Genomic DNA, 14333 nt, shown 5'->3' with positions numbered 1-14333 from the left:
AAATTCGCATTTACTGAATTTCGCGTACAACTGCTTGTCTCGTAAAATCTGTAATACTAATCTCAAATGCTCGGCATGTTCAGCTTCATCTTGGGAATAAATTAAAATATCATCAATAAACACAACCACAAACTGATCCAAGTATTGTCTGAAAATTCGATTCATTAAATCTATGAATATCGCAAGGGCATTAGTAAGCCAAAACGGCATCACTAAGAATTCGTATTGACCATATCTCGTTCTAAAAGCAGTTTTGGGTATGTCTGAGTCTCTAGCTCTTAACTGATAATAACCTGGCCTCAAATCTATCTTTGAAAACACTGAGGCTCCCTTCAATTGATCAAACAAATCATCAATACGCGGTAGCGGATATTTATTCTTTATTGTTACTTTATTCAACTGACGATAGTCGATGCACAACCTCATGGTTCCATCCTTCTTTTTCACAAACAATACTGGTGCACCCCATGGTGAAAAACTCGGTCGAGCAAACCTCTATCCATCAATTCTTGCAACTGAATTTTCAATTCCTTTAATTCCGTTAATGCCATACAATACGGGGTTATCGAGATTGGCGTGGTACCAGGTACAAGTTCGATGCCAAATTCTACCTCTCGAACAGGTGGCAACCCCGGTAACTCCTCAGGAAAAACATCTGAATACTCGCAAACCACCGATACCGATCCGAGTTTCCTTTCCGTCTCTTTGCTATCAAATACATACGCAAGATATGTTTCACACCCCTTCCTCACATATCTCCGAGCGATCATCGAGGATATTGTTGCTGGCACTCCCCTTAAATCAGTAGACTCAACTCGGACTATCTCATTATTTGTACCCCTTAAATCAATGGTTTTTCTTTTACAACTCACCACTACGTCATATACGGTCAACCAGTCCATACCAAGAATAACATCAAATTCATCAAATGGTAAAAGCATCAAATCAGCCGGAAAACAGGATTCTCGGATCATTAGAGGGCATCTCTTACACACTTTGTCAACAAGCGCATATTGACCCAAGGGATTTGACACTCGAATTATGAACTTAGTAGACTCAATAGACAGAGTCTTACTGGATGCTAAAGTCTCACATACATAAGAATGAGTAGAGCCAGGGTCGATTAATGCAATTACATTAGTATCAAAAAGAGTGAAAGTACCAGTGATAACATCAAGGGAGGATGCTTCCTCTCGTGCACGGATGGCATATGCCCTAGTAGGAGTATGGGTCTCAGATCGAACAGCCGTATCAAAAGTCCCTCTCTGACCACCACCCCTGCCTCCTGAAATTCTCGATGGTCTACCCCTAACCGTTGTTCCACTAGGTCTTGCACCTTGCATCTTGTTTCTCTCATCGAATTCCGTGCAATCTCTAATGATGTGATCCTTCGAACCGCATCTGTAACAGTCCCTTTTAGTGGACTTACCCCAACATTCACCTATGTGTCGTCTTCCACATTGTGGACATTCAGGTTTTTCTTGGCGATTGTTACCCACACTAGCAACCGAAGTAGCTCGTGAGTCTGTTAATGGTTATGTCCTAATAAAAATTCCTGCAGTCGTCTTCGATTTGTGAGTGTCCTCCCTGAACTTCTTTATAGCTGAGAACGGAGTTCTACTCGTTGATCTTTTACGAAAGTCTCTAGCTTCAGATTCTGCCTTCTTTTTCTTCTTTCCAAGCTCTTCCGCCTTGCAAGCTCGTTCAACTAGTGTTACAAATTCTTTTATCTCTAAAATACCCACTAGTAGCTTTAAATCTTCATTCAATCCTTCCTCAAATCTTTTGTACATAGCAATTTCATCGGCTACACACTCCCGAGCATATCGACTGAGTCTTACGAACTCACGTTCGTATTCAGATACTGTCATGCGGCCTTGCTTAAGTTCCAAGAATTCTTTACGCTTTTGATCGATGAACCGTTGGCTAATATATTTTTTTTGAAACTCTATTTGAAAGAAATCCCAAGTAACTCGTTCCTTCGGGACTATGGAAATCAAGGTCCTCCACCAATAGTAGGCTGAGTCTCGCAACAAAGATATAGCACACTTTAAACACTCATCAGGTGTGCAGGATAGTTCATCAAAAACTCGGATGGTGTTATCAAGCCAGAACTCGGCCCTTTCAGTATCATCAGTAACTACGGCTCTGAATTCCTCGGCCCCGCGCTTCCTAATCAAGCCTACAGGTGGTTTACTTGGCCTTACAGGATCAGTAGTCGATGGCATTATAGGCTCCTAGGGTGGATTATTTAAATTCGGGAATGGTTGGGCAGCCGGATTAGTGCGGGCATATTGTGCGACCCACTCGTTCATCATAGTAAAGAAGGCTTGTTTTGCCCCCTCATTTTCATTATTCGCAGATGACTGAGGTTCAACAGGCGATGTCCCTTGCGCAGGAGCAGCTGCTACACTTTCAACGTCATCCGCTAAGGTTCTCTCTAAGCCGGGATCCATTTACTAATCAAAACAAAAATTTTAGCCGTCAGAAGTCATCACACTATTAAACACTAACATTAAGGCATGTATAGCTAGACTCATACGCGCTATGGTAGTCCTAGAACCGACTAAACCATAGCTCTAATACCAATAAAATGTAACACCCCGAAACCGTGGCCGTCACCGGGATCGAACACGAGGTGTAATCTGGCTTAATTCATCACTTATACAGCTCAAACAATTTATTTTAAAACTCCTAGACAAACTGTCAATCTGCGTTATAGTCACTTAAAAATTCGTATCTTGAGTTCTGAAACTTGAAATTTAATTCCGCAAATATTTCCTGAAACTAGACTCATATATATATCTACTAAAATTTTTCCACAATTTTTGGTCTGTCCAATTAGGACAGTTTATTAGTTAAATTCTCCCCTATTTCAGGGTTTGACTACTCTGACCTCTGTGTATTACGAACCAGATATCTCTCTGTACAGAGAATCAATGACTATGCCGTTTGTCCCTAATAAAACTAGACTTAATAAGGAATCTTTACATATAAGGTATGACTTCTAATTATGTTTTTAGAAATTATGGTGAATTTCCAAATTCGGAAAAGGGGATCTAGAAATTGTTCTGACCCTGTTTCACGAGATTTAAAATATCGCATACAATATATCTCATATTCTTGTTTTACTTCTTCCATGTGAAAATATACTCATCAAGCTTCGATTCCATAATTTATTCATTATTTAATTCCATTTCTACTATTTTTAGTGATTTTTCAATTTCACATCACTACTGCTGTCTGCATCTATTATTAGAGTAAATTTTACCTATTAGAGTAATTTAACAAACATATCACCAAGTACGATCATGACTAGCCATACCAAGGGCTAATCATTACCAAGCATTTCCTTACTACTCAATAACCATATCGTGAGTGTAACACCGAAAATGATTAGCCATGACAAACGGCATAATAATCAAATAGACTTTAACTATTGCTTATAACTAAGTACCATAAGACCAAATCCAACTTAACAATTATGCCATTTTCGCATGGCTAAAAGTATACATACCAAAGTTCAAACAAAACATAATAGCCTATACATGCCGAAATGTTCTCTTAGACCAACTAAGAAGAAGATACCAAAAAGTTGCAAGCTGGTGTGATGACTTCGACGATGGTCCCGAGCACACAAAAATGGATCAAAGGAACCTAAATAAGTGACAAATAAACACACCGAATGAGTATATAACTCAGTAAGTCATAAGCATTACACTGCTGTCCATTTATAAAATATCATAAAAGAAAACAAATAATGCAAGATTAGGTACTCCATCCATACCGACTATGCTATAATCTCACGCACATTTATCATTACATGCTCTCAACTAGCCAAGCCTCCATTGACATCTCGTATGATATTCGATATGATATTTGATGCATTTCCTCACATCATTTTATTTTCGTTTAGATTATACTAATAATAGCATTTCATCTATTCCACAATAATCTTATGTTCCTAACTTCAAATATAATCACCACATAGGTTCAAGACTTACCAAGCTCAGTTCCAAATATAAACATAACGTCTATTCCTTGTGAACTCAAAATATCTACTCCTTCCGCTGTCCATGATTTACTCGATAAAGTCGCACACTTAACGTTAATAATTATTCGAAAATATATAGTAAGTCCGCACACTTAGTGCTTAATAGTCAAACTCGCACACTTAGTGCTATACAATTAAACTCGCACACTTAGTGCCGAAATCAACAACTCAATACATCTCACTTCTTTTTTTTTTTACAATCGATAATTTTGTCACTACATGCATTTATATATCATCCCATTCGGCATAAGTACATAAGTATTATGATTACTTAAATCAATACAAAATATATGCTTAATAACTTACCTTGTGTTGGGTAAAACGGTTCCAACTCGGCTACTCGATGTTCTTTCCTTTGCCTTTGCTTGATTCTCCTTCTTTAACTTCTTGAGCTTAATCAATAAATTAACTAGTTTAACCGTCTTGCTAAATATTTATATCAAAATATTAATGATTTCATATCATAGGAGATACATGACTAATTCTTATCTTCCTACCATATGTTTTTGAGCTATTCGGCTAATAACCATATGCTATCACCCTACTATCAATAATCCAATCACACATGCATATATATATATGGCCGAATGTGCAAAGCTTAGACTCAACATCACCTATGCTCTTAATTTGATGGCCGAATATGCATACATATATATATGGTATCAACTATACTATCATCTTTAATTCACCTAAACACAAAATTTCATCTCATGAACACTTGACCGAATTTTTCCTAATCTAGCATGGCTTCACATCTATTTGTAACATCCTATAAATCCACATATACCACATTTCTACATAAATTTTCTTCTACTTTTCCACTACTTCCATTCATAACATCAAAAGCACCATACACTTAGCATTTACCTCTTCCTAACCATATGCCATCTAAGTACCCTTTTAGGTAGAAAATTAACATATGGGTTGTAATAAGACATTGGCTACTAACTAGATTTTCACAAGAATTTAGTAAAAGTAACATAAATCCTACCTTAATCAACCCCTTTTGAGTTGGCCGAATGTCTAGAGCATTTCTTCTTTCCTTCTCCTAACTCACGGTAATTGCAAGAAAAGAAAGAAGATAAATACTCCCTCTTCCTTCCTTATTTTATTCATCTTTTCTTTTTAATTCCTTTCTTTAATTTATTTTAATTGCTAACTAATAAAAGAATTGCATTGAAATTCAACCTAGTGGATGGGCATCATGGCTTGGCCGGCCACTACTTGGGTTTTTGGGCAATTTGACATGCAAACCCAAGTTTCCTCACTTTGTTATTATTTGGTCCTTACATATCCCCCTATCATATTTTCTTAAGTTCTCAACTAAGTCAATCACATGAAATTCACATTCATAAGTCTAAATTAAAACATCAAATTTTCACACATGCACTAATACACATAGAGGATATGCAACCAAATTTTTAAATAAATTTTGGGACTCGGTTTTGTGGCCTCGAAACCACATTTCGACTAGGGTCGAATTAGGACTGTCACATACATGCTATATTATATGAATTATTTATGAGACGACTTTATAATGGTGATATTCGGGCTTTGAGCCTAGCAAGCTTTAAGCTGGTGAATAATATTATCGGGCTTCGGGCCTAGCAGGCTATAATGCCAGTGAAATTATATCGGGCTTCAAGCCTAGCAGGCAAAATGCCGGTGAATGAGTTCAGACTTAAAGTCTAGCAGGCTTCGTGTCGGTGATGAATTCGGGTTTAAAACCTAGCAGGCTAAATGCCGGTGATTTGATAAAAGTCTAAGACTATGAGACCTTGTGTTAAATCGGCAATTGAATTCGTCCAATACATTAAGCTGGCCAGGTATGTGATATATACTTATACATGTTAGATCGATTGGAATTGAATCATGAATGTGAAATGAGAAGCATAGATGAAAATGCCTATGTCATATATGTGAGTAAGGGTAAAACCATCGTAAATTATCGATAAGGGTGGGCTATGTGCGAAACCATCTTATAATTGCTAATTTGAATGGTTGTGTGCGAATCATTGAGCATGATGTATTGTATTGAGATTATTCTTAAGTGAAATTATAGAATTGTGATGAAATTGATTGGTGATATACATGTTTAAATAATGTGAATGCAAAGAATGTGTGAAAGAGTAAATTTGTAATAAATCTATTTGGGATAGCAGCAGTAACGTGATTTTGGAAAATCACCATAAATTGTGGGAGTTGATTTAGAAGCTGAATAAATTATGTAATTAAAGCTTAATGAGTCTAGTTTCTTATAAAAGAAACCATGTAAGCAAAAGAATTTCTGATAATGAGATATTTGAAGTGGCGTGGGATAGAGTCAAATGACTTCAGGCTCCCTTGTTCTGTTTTTAGAAAATCATTATAATTTGTAAAAAAATGTTGATAAGATAAAATTTATATGCTTAGACTCCTTAATGAGTCTAGTTTCAAATGAAATCAGCGATAACATATTTTGAATTCTGTACAATGGGAAAATTGATTCGTAGTGAAGAGTGGTCAGATTAGTTAAACAGTGAAACAGGGGAAACTTTAAGAAAAATCTAGTATTGATTGGCCAAACCAAAAATTCTGAAAATTTTATGGATGAAATATATATGAGTCTACTTTCAGGGAAAATTAATTTCAATTGATTTGAAGTTTTGTAGCTCCAGTTATAAATAATTTAGTGACTATTGCTCAGGAAGACAACTTGTAGTGAATTTGTGATTATGTTGTAAACATTGATAAAACTTGTTAATGAGTTGCTTATTGTTTTCTTATGAACTTACTAAGCATAAAGCTTACTCCCCTTTTTTTTCCCATATTCCCTAGGGTTGCCAGGTTAGCTCGGGTTGGAGGCCGTTAGAGATATTATCACACTGTCGAGTTAACGCTATTGGTGTAAGTAAATCCTAGTGTTTCGAGTCTATGGCATGTATAGGGTTTTAATGTTGAGTATGTGATATTATGATTTTGCCAAAGGTGTTGGCTTGTATTGATAAAGTGTTGTAGCCATGTGAATTGGCCTATGTTGGCTAATGATGTTGTGGGCCTAAATGTTTATTCATATATATGTATGATACTATATCTTGTGATGTGGCTTATAGTATGTATGCCTAGAGATTGAAATGAGATTCATTGATGAGTTAGTAACTGGTGCAAGATTTGGTGATTGGTAAATAGTTAATAATGCCTCATGAATGGTTTGTGGAAATGATTATGTATCCTTAGTGACGGACATGAGGTTCGTGATGTAATGATAGTTATGACTAGTATGTGGTAATGATGTGGGCAAATTCTATAATATTTATTGCATAAGAAAATGACTTGAGCATAACATGTTTGTAGATGTTTAAGAGCTCATTTATGCCATGTTGTATGTTATTGGATAAGTATGTATCCATGCATGTGGTGTGAGAGTGACAAAAGGCTTGGTAAATAGCCTATTTCTGGCCACACAACCTGAGCATACGAGCGTGTGAAGCCTTAACGCAAGAGATTTTTCTAAGTTTTTCATGATTTCTCGGTTGGGTCCTAAACCACCCCGGATGTATGTTTTGGGCGTCGTAAGCCCGTATATGGGATAGATTGCATGTGAAAAGAAAAGTTTTTAAATTGAACAAAATTTTATGGCCCGATTTTTGTGTGATTGATTGAGTTTTTAATTATTTGAGATTTCATGGCCCTGTTTAGTATGGAAGTGTTAGTAAATGTTAGGTAGCACCTTGAACCCTGTCCCGGTGTCGGATATAGGCGAGGAGTGTTACAGCCTGGGCACACGCCCATGTCCTAAGGTCGTGTCCTTCACACGACTGAGACACATGGCCTTGTCTCTGCCTGTATGTTTACTACTAGGCATTCTATTTTGCATAGTTAAGGTGCAGGAGACACACGGCTGGATCACACTCCCATGGGGCAGACACACGGCCAAGACACATGCCCGTGTGTCTAACCGTGTGGAGAATTTTTAGGCTATTTTCCAAGCCAATTGCCACCCTTAAACACTCACATACTTATAATCATTTCATGGCATGCAACATGGCACATTTGGCTACTCAATCATTCACATTCATGGTTAAAATATGACTTGGTAATGTCAACATATCACCTAATCAAACCATCATGCTCTCATATGGCATTCCATACCAATTTCATATTTTTCTATCATCTTTACCAACCTACTTTCAAGTTACCCACTTGCATCACCTTTTTTGGCATACACATTAATCATATTTCATACACCAAATACATGCCATCCATCACACCCATTAACCATAAGTAGCCATAACCACATTAAAGCATAGGCACATTTGCATGCATGCACCAATAATTAGGGTTACAACCCAAATAATCAATATGAGCCACCTCTCATGGTCATATACAAAAATAATCATAATACTTTCATGAGCCAACTCATTTGGCTAATCAATATAACAAATAACTCAATGATTTTAGATATATGAGTTCAGATGCCACATATGTCATGAACTCAAACCACAACTCAATGATTTTAGATCGCATAGTTCCTAGTGACATGTCACATGTATCCTAAACTACTCCTAAAGTTCAAATGGGATTCTTCGATACCACATTTCTGTCAAACTTGCTCGTAACGTCGAGTTCAATACTCATAGCACCAATCACATATTCACGAAATTTTCAAGCATAATTCATAATACAATTCAGGCAATAAACACATGATACAACATCACATTAAATATGTATGTTCTTATCATACATGCATTATTGAAGCATTTAAAATATGGTACATATTGCATTATTTGCAAATGAACTTACCCCGGTATAAAATGATAGAAACGAGCCTAATCCTCATAAACCTTGTTTTTCCCCCAATCAAGACCCAAATCACGTTTTTCTTTATCTATAATGCCAAATTTAACTTGTTCAATACACACATTGTTCATATCGACCCATAACACATACTTGGGTAAAATTACCTTTTCATCCCTAACTTTTCACTTATTTACACTTTAGTCCCTAGCCTCGTAAAATGAAATGCATGCAATTTCTTGGTTACCCAAGCGTAGCCTATTCATATCCTAACTCATATCAGCCCACATTTTTCCTTTATTTCACAATTCTACTACTCATTTTTACACTTTTTACAAACAAGTCCTTTTTAGATGTTTTCACTAAAAATCACTTAGCAAAAGATGTTTATCACACATCAAACATTCATATTCCTCCATTAAACATCAAAACACAACCATGTCACACATGGGTCAAATTTCATACATGAACCCTAGCTCAAAATAATGGTAGAAATGGCTAGATCGGTTGGTGACAACTTCAAAAATGTAAAGAACATTAAAAACAGGACTTGGGAGCACTTACAATCAAGCTTGAAAATGTTGAAAACCTTAGCTATGGAGCCCTTGAAAATTTTGGCTAAGGTGGGAGAAGATGGACACGACTTTTGCTTGATTTTTCCTTTTTTATTCTTTTATTAACCAAATGACCAAAATGCCCTTAAGGCCTTTCTTTCAAATTTTTCCTATTCATGCCCATTTTTGTCCAAATTGATACTTAAGGACCTAATTAATAATCTAATGCAATTTCATACTTGAAGCTTCTAGAACACAAGTTTTATAACTTATTCAATTTAGTCCCTAAAGTCAAATTGGACACCTTAGGCATAGAATTTCTTCATGAAAATTTCACACAAACATGCAATCATATCATGGATCATCAAATATTCATAAAATAATTATTTCTTTTTCAGATTTGTGGTCTTAAAATGACTATTTCGACTAGACCCTAATTTGGGATGTTAGATTATCAAACAAGGGCTTGCTCTTTTATAACTAAAAATTTAGTCCATGTACATTTATTTTGAGACATTAATATATTTTTTTATTTGAAAATATTTTTCCAATAAATAACTTCGTCCAATTTTACCATTACTCAATTTTTTTTAATCCACACGATCAATTTTTTTGTAGGAACATATCGAAAGAGAGTTGGATTTGGTTAGATAATGTATGGTTGGTAAATAGGGATTGATTTTTTTATTAAGGTACAAAATGTATTTTCAAATATTCAATATGATTTCACAATATCTAGTCTTATTCATGCAACAAATTTACGCCAATTGAAAGGATCTTCTGATCAATCTAGAGATCATTTTGATTCCATTAGTAACGAGGATTTAGAATATCACACATTGATCAATCAAACAAAGATTCAACAACTAAAAGAAAAATCAATTATTTGGGATCCTTTATTTCTTTAAACGAAACAAACGAAGATAGAACCAGACTAATTCCTTAAGTGTTTTTTTTGGATATTCCTTAATGTCCCGGCTATTCATAGAATGTGAAAAGTTGATCCATAATCATTTACTTTCGAAAGAAATTGAATAATTTCTTAGGAATCCTACATGACCCATTCATTCTTTTTTCTCAAATAAATTGTCAAAACTTCATTTAAGTTCGAATCCTACTAAGAGGTCCACTAGAGATCTGAAATTGTTGAAGAAAAAACATGTTTCTTTTGCCCTTTCCAACTGATCAAAAAAATAAAGAAATGGTTAATATATTCCATATAATTATGTATTTAAAAAATACCTATAACGCCCCAATATTTTTATTTTTCTTTCTATAACTGTTTGACACAACTGCGTATCTGCTTCAGTGGTTAAGTGTTCTAAAAGGCAAATTATGCCTAATATTTGGCAACACAGGTGCATTATATCTAATATGTGTCGCATCAGTACAGCGTGGTGTGTAGGGCTGGGTACCCTCATATGGTCTGTATGGATGGTCGGAGATGGTGCATAAAGGATGGGGCTAAGATTCTAATTTCTGATTCTAATATGCATATCTATATCTATAATGGGCTTAAGCCCAAATCTGTATCTGATTGATTCTGATTGACTATGGTATGCATGTTTAATTCTATGGGGTTACACACTGAGTTTACCTAAACTCACCCTTTTCTGTTATTCTGTACAGGTAATCCACAGAGTTAGGTGGATGGTGCAACAGAGGACTTGACGGTCACCATTCGCCAAAACTGTTTTACTTGTTTTAGTTTTTATTTGAGTTTGGCGCTAAGATTTGAGATTTTGTATTTTCTAGGAATCTCTAGACTATTTTAACTATCTGGCTTTGGTTTTGGGCTTTTCATATTTACTTTTTCAGTTTTACCTAAAGACTTGTTTTCTAAAAATATCGAACTACTTTTCTTAAACTTAACGATTTTATATGTTTCTGCTAAATAACATGTTTTATATTTAAAGGACCAAATGAAAGAGAGCTTTGAAATTAATAAGACTGATAAAGGCTAATAAATCGGAAAGATTTTAACTTAACGACAACGGTTGTCCAACCCATTTCATATGACACCTCCAGATTTAGCTATAACGTCTAGGCTGATTTGGGGTGTTATATTTAATGGTATCAAAGCCAGGTTGTAAAACTTGACTATAAATTTTGGGTTCCAAAATTTGGTTTTAAAGAATTGGTTTTTAAAAGATTTTTAGCATTCTAAAGTAAAAATGTGGTACACCGAGTCTTCAGCACCGATCCTGTAAGTATTTTTGTACTTCGTTAAACTATTCTGAAACATTGTAAATAGTACTTATTGAGACTATACTGAGATAGTTAGAAAACTGAAACTTTTGACAAATTTTGCATAAAATATATGTTAATAAATATTGAATTGATGCATAAAACTCTTAATGTAGATAAACCCGAATTAGACAATGATTGTGCGAGGTATTCAAGGACGTGGTAAGCAAGGTCGGGGTGAAGGCCGTAGAGGGGCTCAAGCTGAGTCCTTATCTCTGGGCAGCATGCCGAACCTGGACACTAGTGATACACCTGTGTCACCTGCTACTGAAACTGGGTCTTAGAGTTGTTCGCCTGGGGATGAAGCACTGTCTCAAGCCATGCTGAGGATATTGGAGAGGGACGCTGGACCCAAATTCTGTATCTGGGGGTTGAGGGTTGGTAACTAAGCGACTCCGGTTTAATGGAGCTGAGTTATTTAGTGGTGTCATTGGGGTCACTCCTAATGTGGCTGAGTACTAGTTGGAGGCCACTGAGAGGATTATGGCGGATTTGGATTGCACCCCCAAGCAGAAATTAAAGGGTGGAGTCTTTTTGCTTCACAACGAGGCATGTTAATGGTGGTTGATAGTTAAAGAGAGCACTCAACCATACCGTCTGACTTGGAAGTTCTTTAAGACTACATTTCAGAGCAAATATGTGGGAGCCATCTACGTTGTTGCTTGTAGGCGTGAGTTTCTGAATCTCACGCAAGATGACCGATCTGTGGCTGAATTTCTGAGGCTAAGCTGCTATGTTCAAGGTATAGTGGCATCAGAATATGATAGGTGTGTTTGGTTTGAGGACGGGCTGAGGGATAATTTGAGGGTTTTGATTACTCCGTAGAGGGACTGTGAGTTTTCTGTTCTAGTGGAGAAGACAAAGATAGCTGAAAATGTTAAACGTTCTGAGCGCCAGAATAGAGACAGGGAGAGAGGTAAGAACAAGAGGGATTTGGATCCTTCGAGTTCTGTACAAAGGCCTAAGAAAAAGGCCAAATCTAAGGGGCCAGTTGGAGTGTGGACTCCTGCTGCTTCAATTGGGTTGCAGCCTTATGGTGATTGTGGTAGGCGTCAATCGGACGAGTGTTTGAGGAGGATTGGGGCCTGTTTGAGATGTGGATATTTAAAACACCATATCAGAGACTATCCACATCAAGCAAATCAAAAACAGGCTTTGAGTTTTGTGCAGCCATAGAGGGCAGTGCAGCAGCCACCTAGGGGCCGTGATCAGGCCAAGGGTGGTAATGGTATGGGCCGAGGGCAGAGAGCACTAAGCAAAGGAGTTGCTCAGACTGAGGCGAGGCAGCCTACTTTAGTTCATGCATCACAACGATGAGAGGATACAGATGCTACTGATGTTATCATCAGTATGTTCTTTATATTTAATGTACTATACTTGGCTTTGATAAACATAGGGTCTACTCACTCATATATAGCTAGTAATGTATTTGAGACTTTGGGGATTTCTGTGCAGAGCACTACGACTGAGGTCACTGTACTGAGTCCGTTGGGGCATTCTGTTCGGGTTAGTAAACTCTATAGGGATGTACCCTTAGTGCTGCAAGGAATTGTTTTTCTGGTGGATCTAGTGGAGCTTCCATTTGGGGAATTTGATATAATTCTGGGAATGGACTGGTTGGTCAAGCGCCGGGTTAGTCCGGATTGTGTGACTAAGAAGGTCATTCTAAGAACTGAGGTGGATGAGGAGGTGGTTGTGATCGGAGAGCGTCGGGATTATTTGTCTAATGTGATCTCTGCGCTTATGGCTGAGAAATTGGTTCGGAAAGTGTAACAGCCGGATTTAGACCCTAATTGGAACGATGGTTTCGGGACCATAAATTTGAGTTAGAAAAATATTTTAAAATTATTTTCTGTGTTTATTTCGTGTGAATCTATATCTGTGAAATTTTCCTGATTTAATTTTATCGTTTGAGTGTCCGATTTAATAAAATGACTTAATCGCGTAAAATGAAAATTTAGTGGTTATTGCTAAAAGAGGTTGAATTATTAGTGGCTTTTTAAGTTGAAGTATCTATGTTATAAATAAACCAAAATAATGTGTAATGGCCGGTTGTATCCTTATATTATGTGTTATGGTTATTTAATTATAAAGGATATAATAGTAATTAATTTGTAATATCCTGATTTTGGGCCTAGTCGGAATAGTGGTTTCGTGACCATAAAATCCAAGATAGAAATAATTATTTTATGATTATTTTAAGGTCTATGATATGATTGCATGATTGTGTGAAAATTTAGTGAAGAAATTTTATGCATAAAGTGCTTAAATTGAAATTAGGGACTAAATCGAATAATTTGCAAAACTTGCATTCTAGAAGTTTCTAGTATGAAATTGTTTTGAAATATTAATTAGGAGGTCTTAGATAGAATTTTACCAATTTCTAAGTCTATGGACAAAATTTGTACATGGATGTAATTTTTGGAAAGTTTAGTAGTAAGGGCATTTTGGTCATTTAGGGGTAAAATGAATTAAAATGCAAAATTAAAAGCCAATTTTGCTCATCTTCAACCCCATGGCCGAATATAGCAAGGATAAACCATGGCTAGGGTTTTTCAAGCTTCCAAGCTCGATTGTAAGTCCATTCTAGCCCCGTTTTTCAAGTTCTTTACGTTTTTGGAGTCCTGGTAGCTCGATTAAGCTTATGCTTGCAATAATTTAACCTAGGGTTTATATTTGGAAAAATACCCATAGGTGAAATT

This window comes from Gossypium hirsutum, chromosome A08 (assembly GCF_007990345.1).
Source record: "Gossypium hirsutum isolate 1008001.06 chromosome A08, Gossypium_hirsutum_v2.1, whole genome shotgun sequence".
Classification (NCBI taxonomy): domain Eukaryota; kingdom Viridiplantae; phylum Streptophyta; class Magnoliopsida; order Malvales; family Malvaceae; genus Gossypium; species Gossypium hirsutum.
The sequence above is the reverse complement of the archived record's forward strand: the minus strand, read 5'-3'. Positions refer to the sequence as shown.